This window comes from Gopherus evgoodei, chromosome 1 (genome assembly GCF_007399415.2).
Source record: "Gopherus evgoodei ecotype Sinaloan lineage chromosome 1, rGopEvg1_v1.p, whole genome shotgun sequence".
NCBI lineage: Eukaryota > Metazoa > Chordata > Testudines > Testudinidae > Gopherus > Gopherus evgoodei.
In genome coordinates, this window is record NC_044322.1 from 3,090,870 (window position 1) to 3,108,420 (window position 17,551).

At 44.1% G+C, this 17,551-nt stretch overlaps 1 protein-coding gene across 4 annotated transcripts in view; it reads right to left on the reverse strand.

Annotated features, from left to right (window-relative positions):
- NUMA1 (nuclear mitotic apparatus protein 1) overlaps positions 1-17,393 on the reverse strand; it is a 72,726-nt gene extending 55,333 nt beyond the window's left edge. For 3 of the 4 annotated variants that reach the window (XM_030556250.1, XM_030556260.1, XM_030556226.1), the window contains exons 1-2: positions 17,306-17,393; positions 12,008-12,066 (exon numbers count right to left, since the gene is read on the reverse strand). The gene's annotated coding sequence lies outside the window, so the exon portion shown is untranslated. Of the gene's footprint in view, positions 1-12,007; positions 12,067-13,639; positions 14,265-17,305 lie in introns of those variants that run through there. The other variant, XM_030556245.1, reaches the window with a different exon arrangement.
- Positions 17,394-17,551: the final 158 nt, after the last annotated feature.

Genomic DNA, 17,551 nt, shown 5'->3' on the forward strand with positions numbered 1-17,551 from the left:
TCGATGGTATGCCCACAACTCAAATACTGCGTACAGATGTGGTCTCCTCATCTCAAAAAAGATATACTGGCACTAAAAAAAGGTTCAGAGAAGGGCAACTAAAATGATTCGGGTTTTGGAACGGGTCCCACACGAGGAGAGAATAAAGAGGCTAGGACTTTTCAGCTTGGAAAAGAGGAGACTAAGGGGGGATATGATAGAGGTATACAAAATCATGAGTGATGTGGAGAAAGTGGATAAGGAAAAGTTATTTATTTATTCCCATAATACAAGAACTGGGGTCACCAAATGAAATTAATAGGCAGCAGCTTTAAAACAAATAAAAGGAAGTTCTTCTTCACGCAGTGCATAGTCAACTTGTGGAACTCCTTGCCTGAGGAGGTTGTGAAGGCTAGGTCTGTAACAGGGTTTAAGAGAGAACTGGATAAATTCATGGTGGTTAAGTCCATTAATGGCTATTAGCCAGGATGGGTAAGGAATGGTGTCCCTAGCCTCTGTTTGTCAGAGGGTGAAGATGGATGGCAGGAGAGAGATCACATGATCATTGCCTGTTAGGTTCACTCCCTCTGGGGCACCTGGCATTGACCACTGTCGGTAGACAGGATACTGGGCTAGATGGACCTTTGGTCTGACCCAGTACGGCCGTTCTTATGTATGTTCTTAGTTCTTCCCCAAGGAGTTCAGTCACAAATTTAATTAACTCATTTTTTTTAAAACAAGCGTCATCAACATGGAAACATGTCCTCTGGAATGGTGGCTAAAGCATAAAGGGGCATATGAATGTTTAGCATATCTGGCATGTAAATACCTTGTAATGCCAGCTACAAAAATGCCATGCGAATGCCTGTTCTCACTTTCAGGCGATATTGTAAATAAGACCTGGGCAGCATTACCTCCTGTAAATGTAAACAAACTTGTTTGTCTTAGCAATTGGCTGAACAAGAAGTAGGACTTAGAGGCCTTGTAGGCTCTAAAGTTTTACATTGTTACATAACTGTACTCAAAAACAAAACAAAAACAAAATCAAAATCTACATTTGTAAATTGCACTTTCAGGATAAAAAGATTGCACTACAGTACTTGTATAGAGTTAATTGAAAAATACTGTTTCTTTTGTTTATCATTTTTACTGCACAAATATTTGTAATAAAAAATAATATACAGTGAGCACTGTACACTTAGTATTGTGTTGAAAATGTAGAAAAACATCCAAGAATATTTAATACATTTCTATTGGTATTCTGGCGCAACAAGAACAAATCACTGCTGTAAGCCCCATCTGACCCCAGTACAGCATCTCTCTCACTGCGGCTTTGCATCAATGTAGCTAACCCATTGCAAAAAAGATACCCAGTACAGACATGGCCTTTCAGAGTGTTGTCACTGTGATGGGTAACAAATGTAGCAAGTTTTAAGTGACATTTTACTAATGTCTAGGTATTTCAGTGACCACCACCCACACCACATTATCAAAGTGCCTCACAAGCTTTGCTGAATTTATCCGTCACACCCTACCTTGCAGTGTGTAACTATGCTGGTTCTGGCGGGACCCAACTGAGAGTGCCAACTCAGGACAAACTGCTTAAAACAGAGCAGTTACAGCCCAGGGCTGGGGGTTTTCCACCTCTAAGGCAAACCAAACCAGCCAGATTAAGAGGACTTTGGTCTCACCCCACTGGCTAACCACAAGTCACACAAGCAATTCCCTTGGACACTCCAGTTTCCCAGTATCAGCCCCAGTGCCACTCGTTATGGGGACAAATGGTTATGAAAACCAATATCCCAGTAAAAGAAAAAAGGTTCTCCTGATCCCAAAGGACCAACCCCAGTCCCAGGTCAATATACACATCAGATCTTACCCACAAATCACGCTGTTGCCAATCCTTAGAATCTAAAATCTAAAGGTTTAGTCATAAAAGGAAAACGATGTAGATGAGACTTAGAACTGATTAAATGGAATCAATTACATACAGTCATGGCAAACTTCTTAATTCAGCCTTGTAGCAGTGATAGAATAAACTGCAGGTTCAAATCAAGTCTCTGGAACATCCACAGCGGGGATAGGTTCTCAGTCCTTTGTTCAGAGCTTTAGTTTGTAGCAAAGTCCCTCCAGAGGTAAGAAGCAGGACTGAAGACAAGATGGAGATGAGGCATCAGCCTTTTATAGTCTTTTCCAGGTGTAAGAACACCTTTTTGTTCTTACTGTGGAAAATTACAGCAAAATGGAGTCTGGAGTCACATGGGCAAGTCCCTGCATACTTTGCTGAGTTACAAGGCATATCTGCCTTCCCTCAGTGGGTCAGTTGTATACCTAATGGTCCTTAACGGGCCATCAAGCAGGCTAGTCAGAGCTGACACCAACTTGTCTGGGGTGTCACCCAGAAGCACAGCATCATTTTGAAATACAGACAGTATAGAGCCAATACTTAAAACTTTAACTAAAAAAATGATATATGCATACAGACAGCGTAATCATAACTAGCAAACCATAACCTTGTCTTAGACACCTCATTTGACCCCCTTTATGCAAGATTTGGTGCCACTACAGGACGTTGGTTGCAACCATGTTCTATATAGTCCCAGTCCAAATCAATAATGTGACACAGTGGAACTAAGGAACAGAGATATAAATTGACTTGACCAAGGTCACACAAGTAGGTAGTGGCTAAGCTTGGAATTGAACCCATCTCTTGTCCAATGCTTTTATCCACAGGCCATTATATTCAGCACCCATGTTCCAAGGGACTCGGACTCTGTTAGGTAAACACTTACATCTGTATAAATCCAGTATCCTGATCCTCAAAGTCAGGAGATCTAGATTTAATCATAGAACTGGAAGGGACATCAAGAGGTCACCTAGTCTAGTCCCCTGCACTCGTGGCAGGACTAAGTATTGTTTACATCATCCCTGACAGGTGTTTGTCTAACTTGCTCTTAAAAACCTCCAATGATGGAGATTCCACAACCTCCTTAGGCAATTTATTCCAGTGCTTAACCACCCTGACGGTTAGGAAGTTTTCCCTAATGTGCAGCCTAAACCGCCCTTGCTGCAATTTAAGCCCATTGCTTCTTGTCCTGTCCTCAGAGGTTAAGAAGAACAGTTTTTCTCCCTCCTCCTTATAACAACCTTCGACATACTTGAAAACTTATGTCCCCCCACCCAGTTTTCTCTTTTCAGATTAAACAAACCCAATTGTTTCAATCTTCCCTCACAGATCATGTTTTCTAGTCCTTGAATCATTTTTGCTGCTCTTCTCTGGACTTTCTCCAATTTGTCCACATCTTTCCTGAAATGTAGCACCCAGAACTGGATACAATACTCCAGTAAGGCCTAACCAATGTGGAATAGAGTGGAAGAATTACTTCTTATGTCTTGCTTATAACACTCCTGTTAATACATCCCAGAATGATGTTTGCTTTTTTCCAACAGTGTTACATGGTTGACTCATATTTAACTTGCAATCCACTATGACCCCCAGATCGCTTTCCGCAGTTCTCCTTCCTAGGCAGTCATTTCCCATTCTGGATGTGTGCAACTGATTGTTCCTTGCTAATTGGAGCACTTTGCATTAATCCTTACTGAATTGCATCCTAGTTACTTCAGACCATTTCCCCAGTTTGTCCAGATCATTTTGAATTTTAATCCTATCCACCAGAGCACTTGCATCCCCTCCTAGCTTGGTACTGTCTGCAAACTTTAACTGTCCCTTCTATGCAGTTATCTAAATCATTGAAGATATTGAACAGAAACAGATCCATAACTGATTCCTGTGGGACCCCACTTGATATGCCCTTCCAGCTTGACTGAACCATTAATAATTACTCTCTAGGAATAGTTTTCCAATCAGTTATGCACCCACCACACAGTAGCTCCATCGAGGTTGTATTTCCCTAGTTTGTTTACGAGAAGGTCATGAGACCGTATTGAAAGCCTTAGTGAAGTTAAGATATACCACGTCTACCACTTCCCCCATCTACAAGGCTTATTACCGACCTAATAGCTTTCTTTGACAGGGTTTGATACAATTTGTTCTTGACTGTGTTGCTGATATGCTAACTGTTACTTATCACCTCCCCATCCTCTTTAAAAGGTCAGATCGTATCTGATACAAAACGTAGGCTCTACAGGAATACGTTTTACACAGGTCAAGACTATAGTTTCCGTGATTGCTCCTTTTAATTCCAATGGTAAGTTTAATTAACAATTTAAATTTTTCCCTAAAGCGTGTACAACATATTGCAGGACTGAGGCAGCGTATAAGAATTTGAAAATGAAAAGGAATAGAATAAAAGCAAATTGACTCGCTGATTGTTTTTGTCCAAGCCGAGAGCAATGCAAAAAGTGAACTTACACAATATCAAAGAGTAAGTCAGATTTGTGGCATGGAAAGAACGTCAGTGGGGTTTTTTTAAGTGGTAGATGAGGGGTTTTTTTTCAACCTCTGAATTTCTTTTTTATCTGGGACCCTATCCCAGCCCAAGGAGCAAATCTGTAAGTATCCATTACTCATCTGCTTAGGGAAGAATGAAGCTTCCACATTTTAGCACCATGTCACAATCAGCCCACTAGGATGACCACTTCTGGACTGTTAGTTTGACTCTCTTTATAGGGCCAGATCTGCAGCCGATGGGGACAAACAAGTTGTTTTCTACTAGAATCTGACCATTTCGCTCGCTGAGGTTCTAGAGATCCCAGGAGCATGTTCTGGCTTGCAAACCAGATCCATGGTGGCACTGATCGCAGAAGTCAAATGGGGCCATTATTGTTCAAGTCTGCCACCCTTCTCTGTGGGAAGACAGTAGGACAGCTGTTAGACCTCATTTTGAAAAACCATTTCTCGATGCTAGCAGTCTCGGCAAACATCAACCTGTCTTCAACATTCCTCGTTTGCAAAGGCTGAGGCAAGGCATCTTTGGCTGTCTCCAGGGTCAAGGAACTCTTGAGCAGTGTTCCACAAGGCTCAGTTTTGTCTCATCCCCCACCTCATTTGCCACTGAGAACGTAGCAAGCAGTACTGGGGCCAGTTTCCCTCAGACTCAGGGATCAGACCATCTATGCTTTCATCAGCCACCAGGGTATTAGTCACCAAATGTCAGCCCTGCCAGGAAAAATTCAGTCCAGACAAGAAGAGAAGTGATAGGAGTGGGTCTGAGGAGGAGAAACTGGAGGGCATGTCTCATCTATTGAGGGTCATAATCTAAAGCACTAGGCCAGTCCCACTGTTCTCCCCCACAGATAGAGATATCACACAGAGGTATCGGGAGGATTAAATACTTAACGTCCGTAGAACTGACAAGGATGACAAGCACTGAGTATTATGTCTCCAGCCAAAAATCCCTTAGAGAAGAGAATGTCTAATTATCCCAAAGGCCTGTTAAATCAACATATTTAGGCTTTAAAGTGCAAGCACTGGTCAACTCTCCACTGAGGATCATGGTGCTTCACCAGAAACGCACAGCTGGATTTTCCTCATTATCCTCCTCAAAATTCTCCTTTTTCACAATGCTGACAAAACCCTTGACAACGGTCAGGCTGCTGGTGTGGATACAGGGGGTCCCAGATAAATTAGAGAACTGGGCAAAAAGAAATCTGATGAGGTTCAACATGGACAAGTGCAGAGTCCTGCACTTAGGATGGAAGAATCCCATGCACGGCTACAGACTAGGGAACGAATGGCTAGGCAGCAGTTCTGCAGAAAAAGACCTAGGGGTTACAGTGGATGAGAAGCTGGATATGAGTCGACAGTGTTCCCTTGTTGCCAAGAAGGCTAATGGCATTTTGGGCTGTATAAGTAGGAGCACTGCCAGCAGATCGAGGGACGTGATCATTCCCCTCTATTCGGCATTGGTGAGGCCTCATCTGGAGTACTGGGTCCAGTTTTGGGCCCCACACTACAAGAAGGATGTGGAAAAATTGGAAAGAGTCCTGCGGAGGGCAACAAAAATGCTTAGGGAGCTGGAGCACATGACTAATGAGGAGAGACTGAGGGAACTGGGATTATTTAGTCTACAGAAGAGAAGAATGAGGGGGGATTTGATAGCTGCTTTCAACTACCTGAAAGGGGTTTCCAAAGAGGATGGATCTAGACTGTTCTCAGTGGTACCAGAAGACAGAACAAGGAGTAATGATCTCAAGTTGCAGTGGGGGAGGGTGGTGAAGCACTGGAATGGGTTACCTAGGGAGGTGGTGGAATCTCCTTTCTTAGAGGTTTTTAAGGTCAGGCTTGACAAAGCCCTGGCTGGAATGATTTAGTTGGGGATTGGTCCTGCTTTGAGCAGGGGGTTGGACTAGATACCTCCTGAGGTCCCTTCCAACCCAGAGATTCTATGATTCATTTCTCCCAATAGAGTAGCAATTATTTTGTAGATGGCTTCTGTCTACATTTGGACTTAAATGAGGTTAGCAAAACCTTAAGAGCTGACACAGGCAGAGAGTATAAGTGCCCTGTCCCCAGGTTTGGAATACGATTTGGGATAATGGTGTAACAGCTGGCCTCTGTGCATGCTGACTTGGAGAATAGTGATATCACCTTGCTAGCAAGAGCAGTACTTAACTGCTTCTGCTGCTTTTGGCAAATGACATTAACTGAGGAAAGGGTTCACTGTTCTCTACGAGTAATTCCTGTCTCGGGCCTGACAAATTCACTACACCTAATACACTGCTTGCATGGTATTTGTGAGGTCTCTACTGAAAGCTTGTAACTTATCAATATCCATAATCATTGTGATGTGTGTGTATGGGTAATATGTAGGGAATAATGTAACTATATTGAAAATTATGCCCTTATGGCTTTGGAGTAGAAGTTAGTCACCAGGGAATCATGTGTCTTGGTGATGACCCATTCAAGGGGAGGGAGTTGTCATCCCTCCCTAGCTAGGTGATTCTGTAATGCATTGTTCAACTGCCTGCCCTTGCCTCATCCCAGAGTAATCAATGGAAAACCATCAAAGACAACCACAAACAATCAAAACCACTTGAAGGTCAAAAAGGAACATTATAACTTGTCTACACTTGAAATGCTACAGCAGCACGACTACAGTTGTGACTCTGTTGAGGCTTCAGTGTAGACACTACTTAGACGAACCGGAGGGGTTTTCTGGTAAGCTTTAGGCAACCCAACTCCTGGAGAGGCAGTAGGTAGGTCAAAGGAAGAAATCTTCCATCAACATAGCGCTGTCTATGCTGTGAGTTAGGCTGGCTTAACTATACTGCTCAGCGTGTTTTTCCAACCCCCACCGCCCCTGAGAGATTTGGTTAACCCAATTTAATTTTTTAGCATAGACCAGGACTCCATATATGGCAGGCAAAGAAAGACCCTCTGCTTCCATGCACTGAGGCAACATTTGTTGAGCAGAGGCGTTTTTCCTGAAAGAGTGGACCCTGCTCACCACAGGCCAGCCAATTCTGCAACAGACAACTTCGTTGGGGTGGGGAAAGGAACCTACTTTATTAGACAGGAAAGGGAATTATTAATAAGTGTAGGCCTTAGTTCATATTTTATTATTTTGTTTTGTATTATAACTATTTGTTTCCATCACTCTGGTTTCTAGTGGAATTTCCCTTTCTTAAATAAACCTTTTGTTTCATTACAAGAGCTGCACGTTATACAGTAGTGGTGGTTTAAGGTAAAACTGGTAAATGAGGGTACACCATTCCTTTGAGAGCAGAGAATCTGGGATTTCTGTGAATAGCAGTGTCAGGAGCTGGGTACCACAAGAGAACACCTCAAGGGCACTCGGGGACTGGAGCATACCTATCGTTAATCTGCACAGCAAAGACAGGGCTGGCACAGCTTGGACGAGGAGTGCTTGAGTGGCTGACAGGCTAGTGATGTCAAGGAACCAATACCGAGTCACCAGAGTGGACAACAAAATGATGATTAAAAAAAATGGATTATTTTATTTTGTGCAAATCATAGTAAGTCTTTCAAATTTTAAAAAGACCCCTGTTTAAAATGAAAGCTGAATAATGCAATATATGTCAAGGCCTAAACTTATAATAATCTCTTAAAACATTTAAACAAAAGTGCTGAATCCGTCCTCTATCAAAACTTGAGTTTCCTAGCCAAAGGATCATGGAAAAACATTGGACTTTTGAGGCCAAGCTTTATAAACATGGCACAGTAGATCATGTACTCAATTCAGAGATGGATCTTCTGGGAGACCTAGGGGCTGTGCTAGCGAGTGCAGCAGACTGGCCAAGTCCTCACAGGGGTTGGGACCTGGCCTCTGACTCTAGGAGATATCATCATATATCTCATGGGGATCATTTGCTGAGCTGAAATAATCAGTTTAATTCACTGATAACAGTTAATCCCTCTGTTTAATAAATCACTCAGCTGTAAATGTTTTGATGAAAAGTTTATGTATCCAAAACATTTGAAGTGGTTTGGTTTAATAAAAATCAATTGTATATGCTTTTGTATGTGTTTAAATTCCAGTCACCATCCAGTGTAGCCTGACACAAATCATGAGCAAAAAGTGAATTTTCTAGCATATAAGCAGTATATCATTCACCATTTTCTAACATACTAAAAGTCCACAATTAATAAGAATCTGAAAATATTAAGCTATATAATGGCTTAAATATAGATAGCTATCGCATATCCTACTAGGCAGCAAAAAAGATGTACCAAATCTGGTATGTAGGTTCTGTTTAGCTGTAAATCAATGTGAAAATACACCTCTCTTTAGAAAATAACTGAAGTACAAATGGAAAAGTTGATTACAACCGATGATCTAAATCAAGGCTTTCCACTTGGTGACTTAAATCAATCCACAGTGCCAGCCGCCACAGGTAAGACTCTCGCTCAGGGGAGGCAAGAGGTAACAAGATAACTCAGTCCTGGGGACCCTGAGGACCATCACAAGAGGTACCACCCATTGGCATGGTTTGCAAACCGCGTTTTCCAGAGACTCAAACAAAGAAAGGGCTTTAGGGATAAAAAGTGAGTTTGAACTGACACAAGGTCCTCCTTCTTATCCAGCAAACGGAAAAGACCTTCTATCCAAGGCAGGCTACAGCACTTGGGGAAGGGCTGGAAAGACTTTGGATTATTAGGACTCCATAAGTCCTAATGGAATCCAAACGGGTGACTTGTGAGTGACTCCTGGTGCGTTTAGTGTGTGTTTAAATCTGTTTATTGTTTTTTCATGTGATGCTTTTCCTTAAGAATAAATGTGCTTACTTCAAAAGAGCTCTGTGGTAACTTGGAGAGCGGAGATCTGACTGGGCACTCCTGGGGTAGACCAAAGAATTGGGGGATATAGGTGCAGTTAGCCTGAAACTGTGACAGCTCCCATTTCCTCTTATGGACCATATGCTCAGAAAAGCACCGTTTCCCCAACAACTGCAACCTCCTCTCTCAATTCCAGCCCAGCCAAAAAACACCATTGAGCAAACACCTTCCTCTTCCAACACTTCGAGTTTGTTTTCCCACCTACGTTTCTGCTAAAGCTTCGTTCTTCCTGCTCCCCTTGCCCGTTCTCAGCCTTACAGAGAACTCTGAAATCCCACTCACCCAGGCAAATGGGAACTTTGAATGGGTGTGCAAGCTGCAGGCCGTTGAAAGTGCAGGGAGCCAGAGAGGAGCCATGGGGAAGACAGCATGAAGGAGTTAAGATTACAGAAGAGCATGAGGTGGATTTTTGCAGATTTTTAAAGCCAGATGGGATCATTATGACAGTCTGTTCTGACCTCCTGCATGTCAAATCCAGAGAATCTCTCCCAGTTACTTCATCATCAAACCCATAACTACTGTTTGGATTAAAGTATCTCTTTTAAAACAGGATCCTGTCTTGGTTCAACAGATGGAGAATCCATCAAATCCCTGGATAAATATACAGATTCCAAGGCCAGAAAGAATAATTGTGATCATCTAGTCTGATCTCTTGTATAACATAGGACACAGAACTTCCCCACAACAATTCCTAGTGCCTCTCTCTTAGAATAGCATCCAAGCTTGATTTAAAAATTGTCTGTGATGGAGAATCCACCACCACCCATCAGAAATTGCTCCAATAATTATTTACTCTCACTGTTAAAAATTTGCACCTTATTTCTAGTCTGAATTGGTCAAGATTCCACTTCCAGCCATTGGACCATATTATACCTTTCTCTGCTAGATTGCAGAGCCCATTATTCAACATTTAATCCCCATGTAGATACTCAAAGAGAATCTGGGACTTATGAGTAGCCAGTGTCACAGACTGGAGCGTAATCAAGTCACCCCTTCACCTTCTCCTTTTTACATTGAATAGACTCAGGAAGCTCAGTCTATCACTATACTCATTCTCGTGACTCTTCTCTGAGCCCTTTCCAATTTATCAGCTTCCTTCTTGAATTGCGGGCACCAGAACTAGACATAGTTTATTACATCAACATCTTTATCAAACTTGAAATCTCATCAAAAGAAAGCAAATTGGTTTGACAGAATCTGTTTTCCATAACCCATGTTGATTTGCATTGATTACATTACCCTCCTTAGTTCTTTATTTATCACAGGGTTTCTCAAACAGGGGTCACCATTTGTGTAGGGAAAGCCCCTGGCGGGCCGGGTCAGTGTGTTTACCTGCCCTGTCCGCAGGTCCGGCTGATCGCGGTTCCCACGGGCCACGGATCGCTGCTCCAGGCCAATGGGAGCCGCTGGAAGCGGCACCGGCCGAGGGACTTATTGGCCACCGCTTCACCCATTTCAGCTCCTCCATTATCTTGCCCAGGACTAATGTCAGGCTGACAAGCCTATAATTACCCAGATCATCCCATTTACTCTTTTTAAAAATTGGCACATCAAACTTTCTTCCAGTCTTCTGGAACTTCTCCAGTTCTCCAAGACTTACTGAAAATCAGGAAGGTGCTCCAGTTATTAATTCCCTCACTTTCAAAAATCTGCACCTTATTTCTAGTCAGAATTTTCCAACTGTTGGCTCTCTTTATGCCTTTTCCTGCTAGATTGAAGAGCTGCCTACAATCTCTTCCCCATATCGGTGTTTGTAGACCACAATCAAGTCAGCTCTTAGCTTATCCAACAGAAAGTTAAATAGATTTAGCTTCTTAAATATCAGTACAATGCAGATTGACCCGTGAACCATTCTTGTTGCTCTTTTCTAAAGATTTTCCAATTTTTCACTATTCTTTTTAAACTGCGGATATCAGAAATGGACACAATATCCAGTAATGGTCCTACTAATGCCATATACAGAGGTAATACCACCTCCCTAGTCTTACTTGACCTTCCTCTGCGTACACATCCAAGGATCATGTTTGCCTTCTTAGCTATAGCATCACACAGGAGTCCAAGGTGTGGGAGCAGAGGCCCCAGAATTGGTCTCTCTTTCAGCAAGGGAAGGGAGGCAGAGAATTCATGTCAGGGGAACGAGCTGTGAAGAAGCGGCTTTGGGAGCGGTCAAGTGGAGGGCACAGGGCAGGGTATTCTCCACCCCGGCTAGCCAATTTACTCCTTGGGTTAGTATTTTTACGTTGGATACGTTTTTCCAAGTCCTGCTCAGCCCCCACATGGACAATCGGATGTTAAATCCCAGAGCACAGCCATGGCAGTGAAAAAGACAGTCTTAACTCTTACCACTACAGCTTTAAGGTATATTATGGTATAAAGAAGTGACAGGCCTATAAATCCCACCCAACTCCTGCCCACTCCATTTCTATCCTAGGGGATAAACTGCAGCATCCTGACCACCTCAAAACATAACTTTAATGGAAAACCCCGACATCTGCTGGCAAACCTGTTTGTCAGAAGCTGGGAAGGAGCGAGAGGGGATGGAACACTTGGTGACGACCTGCTCTGTTCATTCCCTCTGGGGCACCTGGCACTGGCCACTGTTGGAAGACAGGACGCTGGGCTAGATGGACCTTTGGTCTGACCCAGTAGAGCCATTCTTACGTTCAAACAGATTATATTTATACTAGAAAAGCATGACACACAACAGCGAAAGTAGTTACTGGGAATACGAAGCAACACATGCAGAGGAGACACATAAAGGAGACTTACCTTAGAGAGAAAGACAAAAGGGAATGCAGTCCCCTTAGATGGGTCCAGCCATAAAAACGCTACAACAAAAGAAAAGGTGTGATCAGCCTCTAACTGCTTTAAAAGACACAAGCAACCAGAACTGGCCACCCAGTTGCCCTTCCAATTTCTGTGGCTTTACTATTACATTTCTTTAAAAACAGGAAAGTGCATCTCTCCCCCTGTTGCTGTGATCGATGAAAGCTAACAGGGGAGCCGGCTGACTGTACAGAGGAAACAGCAAGCCTGATTAGACAAAGTGCAGGCTTTCAGTTACACGGTAGCCTGAGGTGTTACCTGTAACACAGCAGATAAAACAACTGTACAGAGAGGTTATTTGTAGTGCAATACAACTGAGGTCAGTGCCCCGCTGTGCTGGTTGCTGTAAGCGCACACAGGAACAGTCACGCCTGCACTGCAGCTGGGAGGTCTAGTTCTCAGTCTGGGTAGACGTATACACGCTAACTCTGATCAAGCGAGCATGCTAAAAATAGCAGCGTGGCCACAGTGGTGCAGGCCGCGGCTCAGGCCAGCCACCTGAATACAATCCCCCTTGGCTCGATCAGAGTTAGCGCACGTATGTCTACCCACGCTAGGAATGACCCCTCCCAGCTGCCGTGCTTGATGCTATGTCTGTGCTGGCAACTGAATGACAAAACTTGTGTCTTTCACAGGCGTTGAACCCCCTCCCCACCCAAAAGACAAAAGTTTTGTCACAACAAGAGCCAGTGTGAACAGCGCGTTGTCAGCAGGAGCTAGGGTGACCAGATGTCCCGATTTTAATAGGGACAGTCCTGATTTTTGGGTCTTTTTCTTCTATAGACTCCTATTATTGCTTTCTGGTCACCCTAGCAGGAGCACTCTTCTGCTGACACCGCAAATGCCACTTGTTGTGGGTGGAAGTTTCCTGTCGGCAGGAGAGCTGACAAACAGTGGCTACGCTGCACAGCTGTAGCGACACAGCCATGTCGCTCAAAGCTGTGTAGTGCCTTGCATGGTGCTTTTACAAAGCTGTGTAGTGTAGACAAAGCCTAAGAGACAGTCCCTGCTCCAAAGACCTTAACGTGGACAAGACAAAGCATGGGAGGAGAGTGATATTTGTTTCAGGGTTTGTAATGCCACCCAGAGAGGAGAAGTGGTCAAGTCACTAGCTTAGCACTTGAGAGATCTGGGTTCAACTCCCTATTCCACTGCAGACTTCCTGTGTGACTTTGGCAAGTCCCCTGGCGCCTCAGTTTCCCCATCTGTAAAGTGAGGATGATAGCACTGCCCTGCCTCACAGGGGTTTTACGAAGGAAAAAAAAATACATTAAAGATTGTGAGGGGCTGATACTCCAGTGATGGCAACCAACTAAGTACCAGAGATCACTAGATCCTCACCCATCCCTGAAGCACCTTATCCCCACTTTGCAGATAGGGAAACTGAGGCATGGCAAGTATGTCTACCTTACAGCTGGGACCCAAGGAGCTGGGCAGGCTTGGACTCGGGTGGCACTTACACATTTGAAGTGTTGGACCCATTAATTCATGTTTCTTGAATAGCTCTACACCAACATAAAACAGACCTTAAACTGCTTGGAAGATACCCAACTAAAACAAGGATCTTGCCCATACCTGCCCAATAATCCAGGCTGCATGGAAGGAGACTTGCACAGTTCTACATAACCCCAGCCAATCACCTTCAACACATACATATGCAGCAGCAGACACTTGAAAATGGGGGTTGGTGGGAGGAGAAAAGATTTTAGGACTTGATATGAAAAGGGTAGAATCTCTCTAGCAGGTACAAGTAAAGATGGGGTATTAATACTCTACGTACACCTCCACAAAAACACCTCGTTAAAATACTTCAATTGCTTTAAATATGTACAATTTCCCCACAACATAAAAGGAAGTCTAGAGAGCCCAGCTCCTCCAACAGGAGACACTAAAATACACCAACACTGAGCAGAAATGCCTTCTGCTAACTCCAGGTCTCTAGTGTAACTCCTGGATCAGAGGTACAACATGCACAAGTCAAGAGTGAAAGTGAGCTAGGAACAAGAGACGTAACAGAAGACTGGAAAAACTAAAAAGAAAGGAGAGTGTGCCACCAGAGAGGCCAACCTAAAATGTCTGTTTTGAAGTCAGGCCATGCTGCCCTCCAAACAGAACTCAAGACCACAGATCTTTGCAGAAGCTACCAACATACGAAGTGAGAAAGTACGAGGGCGTCATTCAAAATACAGTAATGCTTGAGGCATTTCCTGACAGATACAGAAAAGCAGGGTGGATAATAATCAATTATTTTTAAAAAAATCTGATTTTTTTATTGAAATCGGATTTTTTTGATAAAATGCTTTTTGAGGAAATAGCTATCTTAAGAGAGTTTTAATTAAGATACTTTTTAGCTCAAAGATCTCTCATCATGGAATAGGGATTATAAATTCTAATTCTATAGTATGAGACAATATATTCATGTAATGTTAAAAAAAAAATTTTGTAAATGAGTTCCAATAGTTCATGGATTAGGGACCCAATCTTATGGGGTTCCAGGGGCTTCTGTAGAGATTATTTAGGTTACTCTTTCTATCTACCCAATGGGACTCAGTGCTCAGTCTAGAAGCTACCATCAGACATGCTTAGTTTTGCAGTTCTCAAACTGTGGCTTTGTGTCTTCAGAGACAACATGCTTGTTAACAACAACAAAAATTTTAAATACATAATTAATTTGAGATCTACGATCCCATTCTCTCACTAGAAGGGAAAACCTATAATGGCAGCAGGCCATAAAAGAGGCCTAGTTTGGGAATAAGAACCATTCAGGAAATATATGTTTGCTGATGATATTTTTAAAAGAGTCACAGTGAACTGGTAGAAGTCACTTAAGCACTTGGATTCAGAGACTGTTGAAGTGATAATCTCACTTTTAAACAGCAGTAGCTTCTTCCGCCAGTGTAGAAAGAATATTTTCTGCCTTTGGACTAATTCATTCCAAACTGAGAAATTGTTTGGGACCTGAAAAAAGCAGGAAAGTTTGTTTTTCTTTTCCAGATTATGAACAAATAGGAAAATGAAGGTGAAGATCACCGAGTTATCAGCTAATATTTTAATATTAGAAGACAATATTTTAAGTATCTCACGTTGCTTGGCTGATACAGTCGATTTTAATTTTTGGGTTTTTTGTTTGTTTTTTTTTAAATATTTCATTTAGTTAAAACAATTTTAACAAAAACAAATCTGATTTGAAAAAATGTGAATGTTTAACTAAATTCAAACATTCATAGCCTTGTTTTGTTAAAACAGGGGTAGGCAACCTATGGACCACGTGCTGAATGCGGCACGCGAGCTGCTTTTCAGTGGCACTCACACTGCTCAGGTCCTGGCCACCGGTCCGGGGGGCTCTGCATTTTAATTTAATTTTAAATGAAGCTTCTTAAACATTTTAAAAAACTTATTTATTTTACATACAGCAATAGTATAGTTATATATTATAGACTTCTAGAAAAAGACCTTCTAAAACGTTAAAATGTATAACCGGCACACTAAACCTTTAATTACAGTGAATAAATGAAGACTTGGCACAGCACTTCTGAAAGGTTGCCAACCCGTGTTAAAATATGATGTTTGCTGTTGAAGAAAAAAATCCAGAATACATAACATTGTGGTTTGACTTAAATAAAACAATTTAAATGTCTATCTGTTCTCCTCCTAATACAGCATGGCAAGAAAATCCTCCAAATATTAATGATTAACCTGTTGAACTGGAGACAGTTCACCTTCCAGTGACTTCATAAATATCTGCTGCAATTACCTTTGGTAATTGAAATAACCAATTCATCATTCTGTTTCTGATGTAACTGTAAAACTAATCTGAAAAGTTTTCAAAATAAAACATTTTTAAAATGTACAGTGTGTACCTTAAAAATCACAGAATATCAGGGTCGGAAGAGACCTCAGGTGGTCATCGAGTCCCACCCCCTGCTCAAAACTTCTAAAAATGAAACCTACATCTATCTCTGAGTTGTGAAGAATATGTATTAAGGTTAAAACAACCAACAAGAATGCACTTTTATGTAGAAATCCATGATTAAAATCAAGTCTTCCTGTCTTAAATTTAAAATTTAAATCAAATCCACCCTGCAGAAAAGAAGTTTGCCTAGTTAAAATCATGCTAGGAAGAGAGAGAACAGGCAAGCCAGCCTGGCACTATCTCAGATGTGCTCACAATCTGGAGGAAGGATGATAGGCTACAGGTACATTAAGCCTCAGTTGCATGACAGATGCACCGTCAATGGTGGAGTGGCTCAAAGCAAGGCCAGACAGCTTAACAAACAGATTAAATTGGAGCCATTCACAAAAACACGGGAGCCTCTCAGATCACGGACACACACAGGAGAACCTTGGGTGACATCTGTCCATTACTGTGTATGCACATGTTGCAGCAAACTCATACCCAACGCCACTCACATCCTCCTCACAGGCCACTCTTGCACAATCACACACCTTGCACTGCTCACTGCCCCCCCAGCTTCCCCCTCCCCCTGCTCACTGTCCCCCCAGCTTCCCCCTCCCCCTGCTCACTGTCCCCCCAGCTTCCCCCAGTCACTGCCCCCCCAGCTCCCCCTCCCCCTGCTCACTGCCCCCCAGCTTCCCCCAGTCACTGCCCCCCCAGCTCCCCCTCCCCCTGCTCACTGCCCCCCCAGCTCCCCCTCCCCTGCTCACTGCCCCCCCAGCTCCCCTCAAGTCACCATCACCCCAGCTTCCCCCTCCCCCTGCTCACTGTCCCCCCAGCTTCCCCCAGTCACTGCCCCCCAGCTCCCCCTCCCCCTGCTCACTGCCCCCCAGCTCCCCCTGCTCACTGCCCCCCCAGCTCCCCTCAAGTCACCTTCCCCCTCCCCCTGCTCACTGCCCCCCCAGCTCCCCTCAAGTCACCTTCCCCCTCCCCCTGCTCACTGTCCCCCCAGCTTCCCCCAGTCACTGCCCCCCCAGCTCCCCCTCCCCCTGCTCACTGCCCCCCCAGCTCCCCTCAAGTCACCATCCCACCAGCTTCCCCCTGCCCTCCAGGTCCCCCTCTGCCCCCCAAGTCACCGCCTCCCGGCTCCCCCCTCGCCCCAGCTTCCCCCCATAGCTCCGCCCAAGTCACCATATCCACTGTGCCCCCAGCTCCCGCCCCCCACAGCTCCGCCCAAGTCACCATCGCCTCAGCCCCCCCTCAGGTCACCGCCCCGCGGCCGGGCGAGTCCCCTCCGCACCCCGCGCACGGCAGCGCCGCCAGGGCAGGCCCCAGCCCCCCTTTACCGTATTGCCTCGAAGCAGCGGGCGGGCAATGCCCCGTGACTCCCCCTAACCCGCGCGGCCCTCACCGATTCAAACAGCTGCACCGCCCCCCATTCGCCCCCTCCCTATTGGCTGCAGGCCGCGTGTACGTCATCTGACGCATAATACCAAGGGAGAACTACAGCTCCCAGGAGCCCTAGGGTGGGGCGAGAGTAGATCTCGCGAGAGGTGAGGAACTCTCGCCGCAATCCGCTCTGGGAAATGTAG